A 16,795-nucleotide genomic window follows, 5' to 3' on the forward strand; every position below is an offset into this window, starting at 1 on the left:
TTTGACATTCTAGTCTGCAAATGAACTTGATAAGCAATAACACAGTCAGCCTGAAGTTTTCTCAGTGAAATGTCATATAGGAAACATGTAAAAATATCTAACTGGATATGTAGTGCAATATGTAATCATTAGTGTATTTCATGAATTACTATCAGTTAATAGTAAAAATCAATGTTAAAGATATCATACTACAACCTTCAAGATTTTTTTTAATTACTCACAGTAGTAACACTCCATGAGAAAATGATAAAACTACCCCAGTTTAGCAGGTTTCATAAATAGGATTCAGTGACATTTTATGTGACAAAGACCTTAAAAAATCAAACTTTTTCCTTGAACATTTAGGTCACTTACCTACTTTAATGTATGCAAAAAGGCACTGCAATGAAAATCCAAACTGTTTGTTTTTCCTAGTTGGTAACCCCAGCAGGGTACAAGGTTGAATTCTGTATCAATATAACATGACATCTGCCTTTCAGGGACCTTTGCTACAAAATGTCGGTAACACAGCTCTGTCTGTGACTGCATAGAGAGACTTGCTAATACAAAGAGCTGTGCGAAGAGATGCAGAGCCCAAATTATAACTAGAGTTGAAACGCTTCGGTTATCAACAAAAATGCTCTTATATTTTTCTGAGAATTGATGTATCAAAAATAATGATGTACTTTTTCACATAACAGATACATGCAATCATATCTGAATTTTTCCTTTATACCAATACCATTCACTTCAAGATACTACTTATCTGGGAAAAGGAAAGATATGAACAAAGTTTCAAAATTCTTTGGAAATGCACACAATCCTCTTTCCCACAATACAGGATGCTGTCTAGATTGCAGCTCTTCCTTTCCAGCAAAATGAAGAGAAAGCCAAAGGAATAGAATATGCTTTAAAAAAGTCAGAATCTGGCTCTGCAAGTGCCCCACCAACTTAATGCATCGTTCAATAGATTTAATTTACGATGCCATTCAGCTGTTACTGGAAGTGCTATGATTATCTTAGTGAAAACCTTCGTTGTGTGTGCCTCATTGACACTACTTGAACACCACCCCTTAAAATTTCACACGGTCATGCAGTCAGCCCTTAGTTGTGGTGGAAACACCCTGGTTGAGTGTGGAGCTAAGGATTTATCCACTTCAGTTTACTTAACAGAGAAGCATTTGTACTTGTTGCCTGATAAAAATGATTTGTGCATTCTTAGTTTTATTATCAGCTGAATCAAAGCACAGCAGTTCTCTGTAACCAGCTGGAAACTATGGAAATATTCAGACTAAATAAAGATTTGGCTTATAGTCTACTTCTTTATAAGGTGTAGAAAATCTGTTTTCAGCTGGCTGTCTAGACTTCGTAAATTTACATTCCACTATCCTTTCTTAGGGATTTGCAGTTCTCAGTTTATCTGAAAAGTAATATATCCTAAAAATGAAAAGCAGATTGAATCAGATTATAATGTCATGCAACCCATCACAGAGGCTGAATCATTATTATTTGGTGATCACTATCAGTAACATTGATACACAGTCAGAAAAACAACACGTCAGTGTTTTATATAGTTTTCTGTAATATTACTTTCCTGCTCACTTGTAAATACATTAAAAAATGAAAAAAAAATTATTTAATGCATCACTTTTGCTCAGATATTTTAGGGAGGATTTTAGAATAATTTCAGCTTTCTTAATAAATGTCAATGAGAATCATACTTGAATTCAATTAATAAAAAATCACTGTGCTAGTTCTTGCTTGACTGAAAAAGTATCTCAGTTCTAACATGCCGTGACAGCTCCAGAAATGCAGAATGCTCCCCTCCCAGGTCATGCTGCATTACTGGGACCTTTTGTCGACTGTCTCAGTCACTTCGATGTTTTTATACTGTCAACTACTCCCTGCTGCAAATGCCGCTCCATGGAGTAAACTCAGTGGCACAAATTATTGCGTCTCATAAAAGCACGTTCATTGCTCCGCATTTTCGCTCCCACAGTCGGGCACGAGGCATTGGCAGAAAGCAGAACATGCGTGTAGCTGCTGGCTATGGTTACCTATGGGGTGGTGACCTTATCATCCACTGAAAATCAAACCAGTGTATTTTAAACAGGATAACCCTTTATAAAAGCTACAGCAGGATTTAAATGGCCACTTTATCCACACTGATCCCATACTGAAAGCATGAACTCTAACCAGTCATATATATATTCTGCTGAAAGGAAACAGTAACTGCTGCACAGCTTTTTTTTTTTATTATTTTTTATTTGAGAAGTGCAGAAACACAGATGGAATCTATGTTACCTCATGCTGTTAGAAACCTTAATTTGGAGTTAGGAGATATTGAAGCTCAGTATTACGCTGGGAGCTCACTCAATCATATGATGGCCACAGGCAAATCTTTTCACAGTCAAGTGCTGTATTTTGAAAGCTGAAATTATCATGGAAAGTACCTTTATTGTTCAATAATTCGTAAGTCAAAATAGTACATAAAAATGTAAATTTCAAGAAATAATTCACTGCTTTAAATATTTATGGATACAGTTGGTTGAACTGCCATAAAGGTGTTCAGATGTTTCAAGCACTTCCAGGTGTCATTGTATTTCAATATTTAAAGATATGCATTTTTCTTATTTATTTCACCTGAATCTCAGGCTTTTCCATTTCAAGAATAAGATGGCAGCTAAAATCTCTTAGAACATATTTTACAAATAATTGACATGTACAATTTCCCCTTTATGAAAGGCCCCTTAATATCTGCACACTAGGCAAGGCTGGCATGTGAGCTGTGGTACTGGAACACTCGTAAATGCTAAAGGAAGTGAGAAACAAACTGAGTTAGTAGGCTGTAACTTGGACCAAAGCAAACTGAAAAATACAGCTATGGAGAACATCTTACCTGAAAAACTGTCATTCAAATGAATCTATGGCCAGTCTGCCACTCTGCTGTTAAGCACAAATTAATTTCAGGTCCTGTTGGCTTCTTAGTGTAAATGCTAAGTGATGAACAGCAGAACCTTTATTACAGCTTGGGGGTTTGGGGGGAAGAAAGAAAAGCAATTGTCTTAAGGAACTTAAAATGAGGGTTGCTCTCTGTCATTTCTCTCAGCTGTGAGCTGAAATGTGTAAGTTAATCATCCATGAATTATTCATTTACTCTTTTTTTTTCTGTGTGTTTGTTATAAACCTAAATAAATAATACATCACTCTAGGCTGAACTTGCATCCTGTGGGAAGTAAATGGTACTACTCACAGGATCTAAAATTCAGCATACACATACAGGTGTAAAGCAAAGTCAGTCACTTGGGATGGGGTTTAGATGCGAATCAGAACTCCTGTTCTCCTCCAGCCTGGCATGTCGGACCTCACCTCATATGGCTGCAAGGCCACACAGGGAGCAGGAGGGAAGAGCATCCCCCAGGGCACAGCTGGCCATCAGGAGGGGTGGAGACACGGGCTCAGACTGCAGCCAGCATGGGTGTGTGATCACCAGAGCTACCAGACACGTCCCAGGCCCTCCCTTGGAGCTGGGGCAGAGCTGCAGAGCTGGCAGCAGCCCTGCTCAGCGAGCCGTGTCCAGCCCAGGGTCCTGACCAGGGCACAGGCCAGGCACAGCTCCACCAGTGTCCCATGTAACACTGCCAGCTTCACAGCAGCACGCCGGCCACTTCCACGGACATTGGATGTACAGAAATACTAAGACCTTGAGGGAATCCCACAGTTGCTTCTTTCTGAAATTTTTATTTCAGCTATTTTTATTTACCTTTATTACACATTTTAAAATTAGAGCTGCTTTTTAATGGCTTTCTTGATGTGTGGTGGTTTGTCTGAGCTGCACAGCTGTAAATTTATCCTAACCTCTCCCAAAGAAAATAGGCTATCAATACCACATGCAAGAAACATGGATAATGCTCAGTGCTTAAGCCATTTTTCCCCCAAAATAGGAGTATATTATACTGTCAGTGAAAGCTATTTCCTCATCTTTATTAACTATGGTGGTTTGTCTATTCTGACTTCATCTGCTTGCTAATTAAGCAGAAGTTTGCTTTGCATATCAATTTTTAATACTCCTTTTTTACAGTTAAGTGAGAGTTGCAGCAGCCAGCTTGTTCAATTAAAAGCAGCTCTGACCTAGTTCCATGCAAAATCAATAGAAATCCTGAAAGAGTCTCACAAACCATTTAACATTTAAGGAGACATGGCTGAAATGCTTCTCAGTGTTCACTGAGCACATGTTTCTGTGAGCAGTGCGGGGTTTTTTTTGTTTTGCTTTAGACGGTAAAATCCAGCGGAGATCGCATCTGCCTGCTACAGACTCCAAAGATCAGCTCTGCCTGCTGCAGACAGCAAAGGGAGGGGAAAGAGGGATTGCTGATGAAATGCATTTGGTTTATTTTCTGTGGCTATTCCAAAGCTGCTAAGTGGGCAATCCTGGCTAGGAAAAGAAGACAGGAAAAGAAAAAGCCCACGCTTCAGTTAATTGAAGACTAACAAAAGAAGGGATAGATTTATCATCCAAAGCTTTAGAATAAAAGGTATTCAATGAAAATTATGAGTGTTATAATCTGGTTGAAATAGAACAGAATAGAATTCTTTAAATTTCAATAAACTTCGGCTGGCATTATCAATCACTTAAAAGATGAAGTTTTAAAAATTCTGCATGGTAAGACATAGGTTTAACATTGTTTGAGGTCCTGGAGTAAGAGTAAAAATCTTCTTGTATATTGATGATTGATTGAAATGCAGGGAAACTTGTTTTTTGTCTTAAATAAGGAGATCCATTTGATCCAAGATGATTATATTTTGGCATACATTATAGAAGTGATGACAATATAATACATCCTGTTTCCAACAGGGCCATCATTATTTCTTAATAATTTCTCCCAAGACTGTGCTTGATCTTTCAAGTGTACCTGTTCTGCTGCAGATCACCTCACAGCCTGAACCTTTGACTGAAAAGACCATTATCTGGAAGATACGCATTGTACAGATGTATTACCAAAGCAAATAAAAAGCAATGTCCTGGGACTCTCACCATTATATCAAACAGCATTCTTGGAAAGGTTGTTCTTTTGGCACTCTATTAATAGGTTTGATATTTACCTTGGACCAGTCACAATTACATAATTAAGCAGAAAACAATTCTCTGATATTCACTACATATTCTTTTATTTTGCTTTCAGAGCTGGCCATGTTGGGACTTGGTGACCTGCACTTAGGAGAACCTCAACAGAAGCCTCTGCATTTCCCAGTGCCTTCCTGGGCAAACACCTAAGTACAGCAAGTCAAAGGGAATTCTGCCACTGACTTCAACAGAGCAAGGGTTTTCCATCCAGCAGTTATTATTTGGGGCTAGCCAGCTACGCTGATTCATATGAATGTATAGCATAGTTGACACTGGTGAGCTACAAATATTTTTTATGTAGTTTGTACACCCAGATCTCCTGCTGATAATCCAGGCTGACCTTTCAGTCAAACAACTAAATGTGTGCACATAAATTTCATACCTGTACATACATGGTCTATGTCTGTTTGCAGCAAATAGGATTTAAGTAGCAGAAAAAGGAAGGTGACTAGTTTAGAAAGTCTGAATGTGGCCATATTGTGAAACTTTCTTTGCTCCTCCGCCTTCCTCTGTTGGTATGGCTGACGCTAGCCTTGGACTACTTACCAACACACATATGCAACACAAGCATATACTGCCATCTCCACCCTAAACTCAACACTGATCAAAGAACACACAGTTAAACGAAACATGAAATTAAACTGTAGAAATCAGTGACTGTAAAAGGTTGCCCAACTGTTAACCAGCATTTGATTTGAAGAGAAGAGGGTGCCTACTCTTTCATAATTGTTTTCCTTCCCAATCCTGTTCATCTCACTGCATGTTCATTCTGTTATTCAGGTTCTTAAATATACAGCCTTCATGTTTGGATGTGGAAACGATGGTTTGATGGGCACTGCACATGTCCTAGCACTGTATGGCAAGAAATAAGAAGGCAAGGGTGAGCCAAAAAAGCTAAAATATACAGAGACTTTAAGAAAAATGCTTTTGTAGAAAGTTCATGACCTTAAGTTTCAAAGCTTCACTTCAAAAATATCAATCTTTCATAGAAGTGCTGACTATATGAAACTTGTCAACATTTTTTTGATCAAGTTTTCTGCTGAAAAACAGCCTTTGAACTCTATCAGCAGTTTGAATGCAGGGTTTTTCCATTGTTTGACCACCTTCATTTATTCTAACGTGTATGCCTTCATCCAGATTCAGTAGTAAATGAGAATCTGTTGTTAGTCAGAAAAATGCAAATAGTAATGGACACTGGTTGTGAAAACTGGGGACAGAAACCCTCACTCTCATATTTTCACATAAAAAAATCAATTAGAAAGTTGGAGTAAAAATACATTTTTTCCTGGCTTTTTTCATCTGTATTTTAACTACCTTTATGAAGAACATTTTTATTAAAGCTTTTCTCTTTATTGACTCCATTAAAGAATGAGAAAATTTGCCTTTCATTGTTAGAACAAGTGTCCCATTGGTACAGCTCCCCTTCTACCAGTACATTACCAGTAAAAGGGAATCCTGATGTTGTCTTAACATTGGCCCTACCTGAATTGTGCTCTCAGATTTACAAAGCCAGGAAGAAGTGTACAGGCTTTTCTATACAGCCTCTGTGTCAAGCCTAGCTGGGTCGGGGTCCCAAGCACTATTTGCTCTGCAGGTTAATGCTCAAGGTTTCTCCCGATTACAGCATGAAACCCACATGTCATTCTGTCTTTCTATGCCTTTTAAAAGTGTCAATCATTTTAGGCCCTCCCCACTTTCTAATTAGAGGTTTCATTTTGTGAACTGGTTTTACTCTTGCTAGCTAAGCAATTATTAAGCCATGACAGCACAGACTTGAGATTCTGAGGAAATAAGTAGAATTGCAGATGGCCTTATACAGCTCCGACCAATGCCTGTGCTTGTTAAGACTTTCCTATTATTGCTTTCACAAGCGTGCAGAGCAGCTAGCATGGCTGATACAAGTGTCTGTGTATGGATTACAGCACATATAAATTAAATATAAATTATGCAAACATTGCCTGAGCAGTGAAATAGCTATAGATTTCTTGGAAGAAGGTACTTTTTGAGTCATGAATTTAAATCACACACAAAAATAAAGTAATCTTCATCTCCAGCAAAATTAAACATGCAGCTTCTCTTTTTCAGGTGAGTAGTTAAAAGAACAGTAGTTCTCCTTACTCATTCTTAAATGCCAGGTGAAGTGGTAATTGCATGTTACTGTTTTAACAAAAAAATAATTATTAGGGATGGATAATTCTGTTCAGAGGAATAAAAGTAACCTGAACCTTCACATCAAATTGAATGTAAATGAACCTAATTTTTAATATGCATTATTAACCTGACAATTATTTCCTCAGTGTTCCTGTACTTCTCACCTTGTTTATACCTAGCATGTTTGTACACCCATAAAGTTTCATGGTTCAATATTTGAATCAGTGTTACATGTATAACCCAAATAAAGCTGTTTCGAACCCTTTGATGTCTCTTGTTACTGATAGACTCCTGGAAGGTCCGGAGAAAACTGAAGGAGAAGCATCTCCACATTTTCTCAGTTAAGAGTCTAAAATTTTTGATCAGAATATTATGTATAGATTAGATAATACACTGACAAAAATGTGTAGCATATCATGCAGTCATCCACTATTTTTTCTTAGTCTTCATAGTATTCACTGCTATATTCTGCATACCTAAGGGCCTTGGTTTGCAGAGTGGTTTTGCAAGGAACAACAGCCTAAGACAAGGGGAGGACCCCTCTTGTCATCATTTATAATGGGATCCCCCAAAGTATCTCTTATCTCAAGGACCTTTGGATTGGGTCTTTAACGACGGGGTTTAAGAATTGAGCTCACTCTGCCAGGAATCAAATCAGATATGCCAGAAAAAAAAAAAAAAAAAATAAAAAAGGATATATAAACCACTTATCCCAAGAAATTGTCAGTTTTTGTTACAGAGATCAGTAGGGTAAAGTAATTTTAAGAAATATCAAGAGAAATAGCAGTCAGAACTATTGGTGGATTTTAGAACTGAGGAAGGAAACCTTGTTCTTTCCTTTATTCCCCCCAAAGTTCCCACCATCTTGTCTTAAAATCGCATAGCTTCTACAGCTAGAGCTGTGTCACTGTATATACAGATAAGGTATTTAATTGGACTCCATCTCTTGTAAAGATGCAATGACAGCAGCTCAAGAGATCGTGAAACCAGGTTTCAGATCATAAGCCAGCATGCAAAAGACTTTCATTTAACAATGATCTCGAGAAGCTCCTCTGGCTATGATGTAGATATTCCAGATTCTGGGGAAAAAAAGCAGATTTTTGTTTGCAAAACTGTTTTTTTGCTCACAATAAATTTTGGGGAAACTGTTATGTTCTGCTGTCCTTGAAACTTGCACAGTATTTCACCTTCCTAAAGATCACAGTCCTTGGCTTGGTGGTGGTGGTGTGGTCTGGGGGACTTCGGTTATTTTTCCTAAACAAAACTGTGATCTCCTTCCCTGTGATTTAGTTTAAGCAAACAGACTTCAGTGCTGTCTCTATATACCTACCCATGGAACACGTTAAATCTTTTGAAACAGATATGCTTTATGAACATCATGCTTCTTAAAAACAAACACAATAAATGTAGGCCTTCCTCCTAATGATCTCTAGTTTTACTTTCAGGATCTAACAAACAAAAATGCACTTGAATCCTAATGCAAAGAAAATCTGATTGTTAACTTAATAAAAATGCAATTCAGGGTCCAGTGCTTGATTATAAAGACAAGTTCTGAAAGATCTATCAGCTGCCTTGAAAAAGGATCCCTGTACTGCCAAAGCCAGAGGCAGAAGCACCAGCTGGTCCCACCCTGAAAGTCATTGCTTCAGCCAGTCAGCCAAGCCAGCCCACCAAAAGATCCACTACAGTCCCCAGCTACTGGTTTGATCTTGCTTTCCCATGAACTTGCTTTCTGCCTTTTGTAAAGCTAACATGCACAGGTACCTTTCTCGCATCTGAACTGCAGTTCCTGCTTAAGACTGCTAACCCTCCAACTGCTGCAACACATGATACAATTTTAGTAAGATACTCTACAAAAGTCGTATAAACCAAAGCTGATGTCAGACATTTCCTTCAGCAAGAGGCTCCATGTTATTTTCAAATAAATTATCTCCAACTGACACCAGGTTAGAGATAACCAGACAGTCCCCTAACAGTTTCATAGCATATAAAGTTTAAACATGTCTGTGTTCAATACAACAAATAGAACCAATTCACTGTTCCAGCACACAGAAATAAAGCATGGCTCCCTATCAAATCCAGAAGCCCCAGGGAGGAGAACACAGATGAAAGCATGGGGTTGGGACAGCCACCCACCCCAGGTGCCACAGCTGCTGCCCTTTGGGCATGTCCTCTCAAACCTCTGGCATTGCCAGCCTGGCTGGCTTCATCCGATGTGGCTGCTCCAACTTCCTGAGTAGAGGCTACGTAAATAAAACTGCACTATTGCTTTAAATCAAAGTAGTTCGATTCCTATCCTCTTTTATTTTTTCCCCTTAGTTCTTTCACAAAAGGAGGACCCTCATACCCTACACTGATTCCACCTTCCCTAAGAAACACAGTAAGAAATTTTAAGAAATTGTATTTAGCAGTTTTGTTGAAGGTCATATATGCTTATGGAAAACTTCACCAGATTAAGCATTTCTTACCATTATTACTGAGCACCCATAAATTGGTCATAAATTGTGGTGCTGTTTGAAACAAAAAGACAATAAACTCTCTGATTCACCGTTCTGCTGTATGACTACACCATTTTGAATACAGGCTGTTCTGGTAACAAAGGACATTTATTTTCTTGAAGCCAGAGACACAGATGGTGTAAACTGGAATAGCTCTCCTGATTTCAAGTAAGAAGCGATGATTTATAAGTGCTGAGGATTTGGCCTAAAGGTCAAGATATTTCTCTGGTTTAGAAAGCTTTGTTTGGGGGCGGGGGAAGAAATCAATGGCACTTACAACTCAGAAACTATTATCATTATCCATGTCCTTAAGTGCAGCACGTGTTACTTTGCTTATTCACAACAAACTGAAGTAGGTGCCAGTAAGTGGATTTAAGGCTTTTTTTTTTCCTTTACAACTTTCAGACAACTCACATCTTCCTGTACATTAAACCTAAAGAGAAAATGTCTTTTTCAGTGCCTTTTACTTGAAATCTAACAAAAAGAGTTTTATCTCTATTTTCTTTTTTATCCCTTACAAGTTTATTTCTTCTTCATAAAAAGAAACATCGATTAAATTGCTAACCAGAAATTCTATCAATCAGTCAAGTAATATAAACAGAAGGAATAAATAAATCCATATACATCAATCAGAAACAGCAGCTGTTTCCAGAAAAACCTGAGCAATTATTTATGAAATTATGTCTTCTTCAATGCTTCTGTATACCGTCAAAATCCCAGGAGGACCTGATTTTCTGATGAGCCTAAATTGCTGAATTAGATGAGGAGACGATGTCATGGTACCAATTAGCAAAACCATTGCATATAATCTCAAAACGTGTGCTTTCTATTTTAATAACTGCATGTAACAAAGACATTCCTTCATCTTAAAAATGGAGGGGACATCCCACCCATTAGTGAATTGAACAACTAAATGCCCTTAAAATAGACATACTCACTTTGTGTGAAAGCAGCAAGACAACAAACAACATAGCGTGCATTTCAATCAAGGAATGGGTACCTACTGATTTATCCATTTGAAACAAGTGCTCAAACCTGGCATTATCCTTGGTGCCAAGATAGAACTGAATTACTGGCACGCAATGCAAAATGGGGCAGTGATGGCGTAGCTACGGTGGGGGATTAGCACTCAGGGACATGCAAGCTGCCCCAAGCTGCTGTGCATCCTTGCACACATTTCTTCTTTGTACCTTTGCTTCCCAGATCACTCTTTCCCATGTAGGGTAAACCTAGGTGAAACGTCGGTTTCCTGTCTTTTGCATGCTTAGCTGAATGACCTTACTGTCACATTATGATTTTTCTTTCCAGTTATTTCCTGTGATTGTTAATTGGGGAACACATGTCAGCTTCAACAATTAAGAGCCTCCAGCTGGCTGGGTTAGCTGATCTGGATCAAAATATTTAGTACAGTGCCCATCTCTTTTTACTAGAGGATCTAAGGATTACTGGTGAAGGACAACACCACGTATGGCTGAAACAGCACTTAAGACCATTCAACTGCAAAATGAATCTTGTTTTTTTCCCAAACACTTGGTTCCTGAACGGTGCTGACCACATCTGGTCATCCCCATGTTACACTTTTAAGTTTTAGAGACCTAACTGACAGCAGCAGACCAGACAGCTTGTGACCTTTGTGCATACAGGTGTACACAGCCCTTGCCCTGAATATGCACTCACAAGTGAATACTTGAAGAAAGTACTTCTGATGCTGCAATTACTTAACTTGCTTATATCTTGATAGATTGTAAAGGACAGAGCCTTCTTCAGGCTTTAACTAAAGGCAATTAACTGTGGTAAGACCATATCCTTCCAGTGCTGAACAAGTGTCATTCTCTTCAAAGCTGGTGTTCTCTTACCCTCTATTCCTTTTCCTCTGGCACCTCCCCTTGCTCCATCCTCTAAGTCTTTTCTTTCAGATCTAGTTTCAGGACTGTCAAACGAGACATGACTGCTGTGATCACCTCATCTAATCTCATATATATCATGGGTCATCAGACTAGAAAAGCTAACTTCTAGTGAAACAGCTGCTTCACCTGTGATGGTGAAGCCAATACACCTCTGACTTAAAGGTTCAGGAGTAACTTCAGTTATGCAACATTATTTCTGTAAAGCTGTAGCTGTCTCATTAAGACTGAACTTGCATTCATACTGCATGCAATCAATTGCTATAATGCAGAAAAAGGCTGGAGAATTAAGCTTTATATAAAACTACAGAAAATATATTAACCTAGAGGTTTGAAATGACGTAGGCTTCCAAATTTCAGTCTCTGATACTGACTCTCAGCTATGCAGTAGTTGAGCAATGGTATGTGGTAGAGTAGCTATAATACTTTTTATGGCCAGCCTAATCTTTGCAGGCAAGCTCTTCATCTTCAGAACACCAGAGGCTGAGCAGGTATCCAAATGAGAATGCATGCACAGTTCAATGGCATACCAAGTCCACTCTCCTTAGGCCAGCATTCTTCATCCTAACTCCATTAGAAATACCTAAGCTAAAATCCTGCCCTGTCTGTCTACGTCCCTCATCCTGTGTTTAATGGACAGAGGTGGAGGTTAACCAACTAAATAGACACACACAAGGTGAATTTTCACTTGACTCATTTCTCAAACTCTCTTTTCCAACATACTGTTGTATCTAACGGGGAACCCAAAGCTGCTTTCTAGCTCCCTGGAAAACACCAGCATAAAAAAAAAAAAAAAAAAAAAAAAGTAAAAATTTCTACTCTAAAATCAGCATGAGATTCTTTTTAACAAGTTAAGCCACTTCGGCACCCCCTCCCCACACTATTTGACAGCTTATAATAAAATGTTTTAGATTGCTAGTGCAGTGGGTACCAGCCAGGAACAGAAAATGTTAATAATTATCCCAATTTTCGATGACTTTAGCTGGTTTTTCAAAGTAGCACGTTCACAAATTTCCTCCCTATATGTGACTAGAAGCTGAAGAGTGAAACTCTCTGTAGGCAGAAGCCAAAGCAGCTACAAAGCCCTGCAGAGCAGCTAAGGAAAAGAGCAATGAGCTGCTGTGCATCATGTGTCCTGATCTCACACACAGAGTCAGGGCACATAGCAGAGGTAAGTATTCTGTTGTGCAGTTCATTAGGATGAATATTTGCAATACTTGCTCAACATAGGCACAAAGTTCCCAGGAAATTAGGAGGAAACTGAAGCCTAAACAAATGGAAACAACCAATACATAAACAGAAAGGGCTGGTCCTGGCAAAGGATGTAAAAAATGTACTGCCTTGAAGTAAGCGCAGTTCAGATGCACACCAGCAGCTTCTCTGTTTTGCTGTTTAGGATGTGGGTATGCCTACAGGCACATGACTTCAGTTCTATATTTTCACAGAGTACAGCATGTTTCTATGGTACAGAAAAGACAGAGATAGCAAATACAGTTCCAGAAAATCTGAAGACCGTTCCCTCCCTCTCTCTCTCTGTAATTCCCTCTTTACTGAAGGACACAGGTAACACAAACACTCAGGGCATATGCTAAAAGCAAAGGGAATGTGTCATTCAACACAGCTGGACTGAGCAGTCATACTTAAACACCTTCCAGCTGTATTAGAAAAGGACACATCGCAGCAGCCCAAGGATACCAGGCAGTGTTTGTACTCTTTAAATAGTTTCCCTCTAACCTCTAAGGACTGATGTTGTATTTCACAGGGCTCTGCTACCTGTTAGGGCATACTACCATGTTATCCCACACAAAAGGAGGAAGGGCTAAAGAACAATTAATGACAATAATATCTATCTTCTCCACTCTTCTATATTCTTCATGCTCTACATCTTTTTTCAGTTTTTGTAGGGGTTCTCTCCATCTTTCTACCTTTCTTTGTGATCATCTTCCACTAATTTTTTCATTTCTGATTTGGCCTCACAATTTATTTTGCTTTGTTCTTCGCTCCCCACCTTCATAACTGTGCTGTAATGCATATTTAAGATGCTAACAGCACACAAGAGGATTTTTAGAAGAATACAGAACAATAACTGAGCTGCTTATAAAATCCAGATACGCACATCACAGTTACAGTCAGTGGACGCTGACTGCATTCAGCAATATGTCTGGGGCTTCAACAGAACCTCATATCCTCAGAAAACATGGCCCTGAGGTGACAGTCTCCTTAGTACCACTGATTTATCCCAGTTTCCCACTAAGGCAATTCCAGTGAACTCTATAGGAATAAAATGGAGGGGGATAAAAAAGGAAATATGGCAGAAAAGTGAAGAAAATAATACAGAAAGGCTACAAGGGCAGCTTTGCTTGTCTATTAAAGCTGTTGTCTAGAAATAAGGCTTGTGCAGTCCCCCTCCTCTGAAAGAAACCCACTCAAAAATGCCACAAATTAAAAGCCAGCGAATATTTTCTGAGTTTGGACTCAAATGCCAAATTTCCACAGTCAGTTGCAGTAATAACAATAAAGATGAGAGAGAATTTTCTCTGTAACTGGTGCAATATTTTCCAAACACACTCAGCTGAATATAAAATTTAGTATTGTGCGCTTTTTTTGACTAGCATATGGCAGTGAGAGCTTCAGACAAGTCACAGAGGGCTGAGTCTTGGAGGATTCAATGAGAAAGTTGCTTGAGATGTGCTCAGAATAATTTTATATTTTAGAAGCAAATATTCTTAGTTTCCTAGCATGATTTCCTAAGATAGCTTCTTTTTTGGGTGTGTGTTTATTATCCTCTAGATTCTGGAAATCTTTCTATATGCTGAGAGCAAATTACACTGAAGTGACAACTATAAAACCGTGGCAGTCCCAGTTAGGCCTATGCTATGCATTTGCTCTCCCATAGCTTAAAAAAAAAAGAATCCAGAACTGTATGATTGCCTTAGGCTTCCAGTCTAATTTTGCAGGAGCAACATTTCTCTAACAGATCATATGATTAATCCAGTGTACACTATCTATCATATGTATAATCGTGGCATGTAAATATGACAGTCTGGTCAGATTTTACATTCAAATCCCACAGTTTAGATTCTTTATGGTGGATCATTTCAATGTAGAATAGAAAGACATAAAATGGTAGACCTGCATGTGTTTTCTATAAATCTTAGAGCGTTTTCGACTTCTGTAATATCTGAGCACAAACCTGGTTTTTGCTCAATGCAGTAATCCCACAGGATTAAGTCATACTGTAAATACCAGTCAAATTACAATCGGATTAGATGGGCAGTCTGTTCATTTACTCAACACAGCTGCACTCCAGAGTCTTTTCACCACTGGTGTCTATTTATCACATGAATGTTTTGTCCTTAAAGCAAATGAACACAGTTTCTATTTCATATCTCTCTTGTTTTACCATTCATGACTAATAAGGAGCACATTTCTACTTCCTAAGGAGCAAGCAGAATGCTCCTTGAGAGGCCAAGAAGAGGCCAAGAAGAGAGCTGTTCTTGGTACAGATCTGCACGATAGGATTTATTTTAAATTTATCAGTGAAAAGTCCCTTGAAAGGTCTGCATCCAACTTCAGTCAAGTGGAATATAGAGAATATCCTTCTGGATGTAGGTATGAGAGAGCAGCACAGAAATTTCTGAAATGCTGAAATTTCCCAGGACTTGCCACATTCACTGCAGGAATTTCTATAGGTTCCAAACCCAGTACTTCTGCCTACACATTGGTGAGCATAAAACCGTCCAGCTTACAAACCCCACCAGGTAGGTCTGGTGTAGCATGGGGTTTACAGGGGATTTCTGCTCACTTATGAATAAGAAGTATGTTTAATAATGTTCAATATTGTCTGCACTTTGCCAAAATCTCCCTACCACTTCACTGTAATTATTTATAAAGGTCACATCACATCTCTCATAATTGTTCCCCATTACAAGAATCATCTTGCCTTTTAGGTACAAACTTGCTTCCATCCAGCACACAAATCTGGCATTATTGTATTTTTATTACTGTAATCACTTAGTGAAACCCTACTGAATCATGGGGCTAAGACTTCCATAAAACAGTATTTATGACTGCAGGCCACAAAAATATTAAAGCCAAATTAAGCAAACTGCTGCACCAACTCATATGCTCAGTATCCTGCTAACTCCATTGTCACCTCCACTTCTGATTTCACAGTCATTATTCCTGATTTGCACAGAGATAAACAAGAATAAAACTACTGGGGTTGGGGCAGTGGAGTCCATGAATCAGGAGGAATGCTCTGTATGCCAACCTAAACCATTGCTACCAAGCTTCTCCATACTTACCTGTTTGCATCTACTCATTCAGTTGCAGAGGTGCAAGGCAAGCAACCTCTGCCCATGAAAACCCATAGGAGGTGTTCTTGTGAGCCCCCTGAGAGTGCCTCAAAATGGTGTGACCACATTGCAATGAGTGACGTAACAGAGCGGCACAAACACAAGCAGAAAGGCAGTGCAGGACTCGCTTCTCTTCTGTGGTGATATGGTAGCCTGGAAACCAGAACAGCTTTATCGGGTATAAACCAGCGTAGTTTTTCACATCATATTTAATATGTTACAGCTGCCAAATAGGTGTAATATAGGACTTACACAAACATAAAATCAGCTGTTCTCCAAAGAGAGCCCTTCCATTAGGCAGGTGTCGAGAATTCAAAGTCATAAACTGATTTTACTGAAGTTGGAGGAGAAAGCATACTGAGCTCACTCTGCACTCTGACAAAAGGTGTTACAGCTACCTTCCACTGCAAGACATTGTCTTTGGCACCACTGAACAGGAACGATTTTGCAACAGAAGTACTGGTGCCAGGCTCTGCTTTCACTCACACCTGTGACTCCTGCTGACTTCATTAGGAGTTTCCATATTTCACCAGCTCGGAATTAGGTGTACATTGTGTAAACCTGAATGCATATGGGACAATGATTTTATGGTACAGCATATGAAAAGTCAATATTGGCTTAAGGTTTTCCTGCACAACTTCCTTCCCTGCTTTTCTCTGTGTGTAGGTAATGCTTTATAGGTCATGTTGGTTTTCAGATCACAGTACAGCCTCCCAACCAGTCACACTAGCACAGCTGAAAGAGATACTCTGTGGCACAGTACGGAAGGAGGCAGTGGGA

At 39.0% G+C, this 16,795-nt stretch overlaps 1 protein-coding gene across 5 annotated transcripts in view; it reads right to left on the reverse strand.

Annotated features, from left to right (window-relative positions):
- Window positions 1-16,795, reverse strand: part of NYAP2 (neuronal tyrosine-phosphorylated phosphoinositide-3-kinase adaptor 2) — a 144,825-nt gene that overhangs the window by 39,752 nt on the left and 88,278 nt on the right. The window lies entirely within an intron of this gene.

This window comes from Strix uralensis, chromosome 9 (genome assembly GCF_047716275.1).
Source record: "Strix uralensis isolate ZFMK-TIS-50842 chromosome 9, bStrUra1, whole genome shotgun sequence".
In the NCBI taxonomy this organism is placed as follows: Eukaryota; Metazoa; Chordata; class Aves; order Strigiformes; family Strigidae; genus Strix; species Strix uralensis.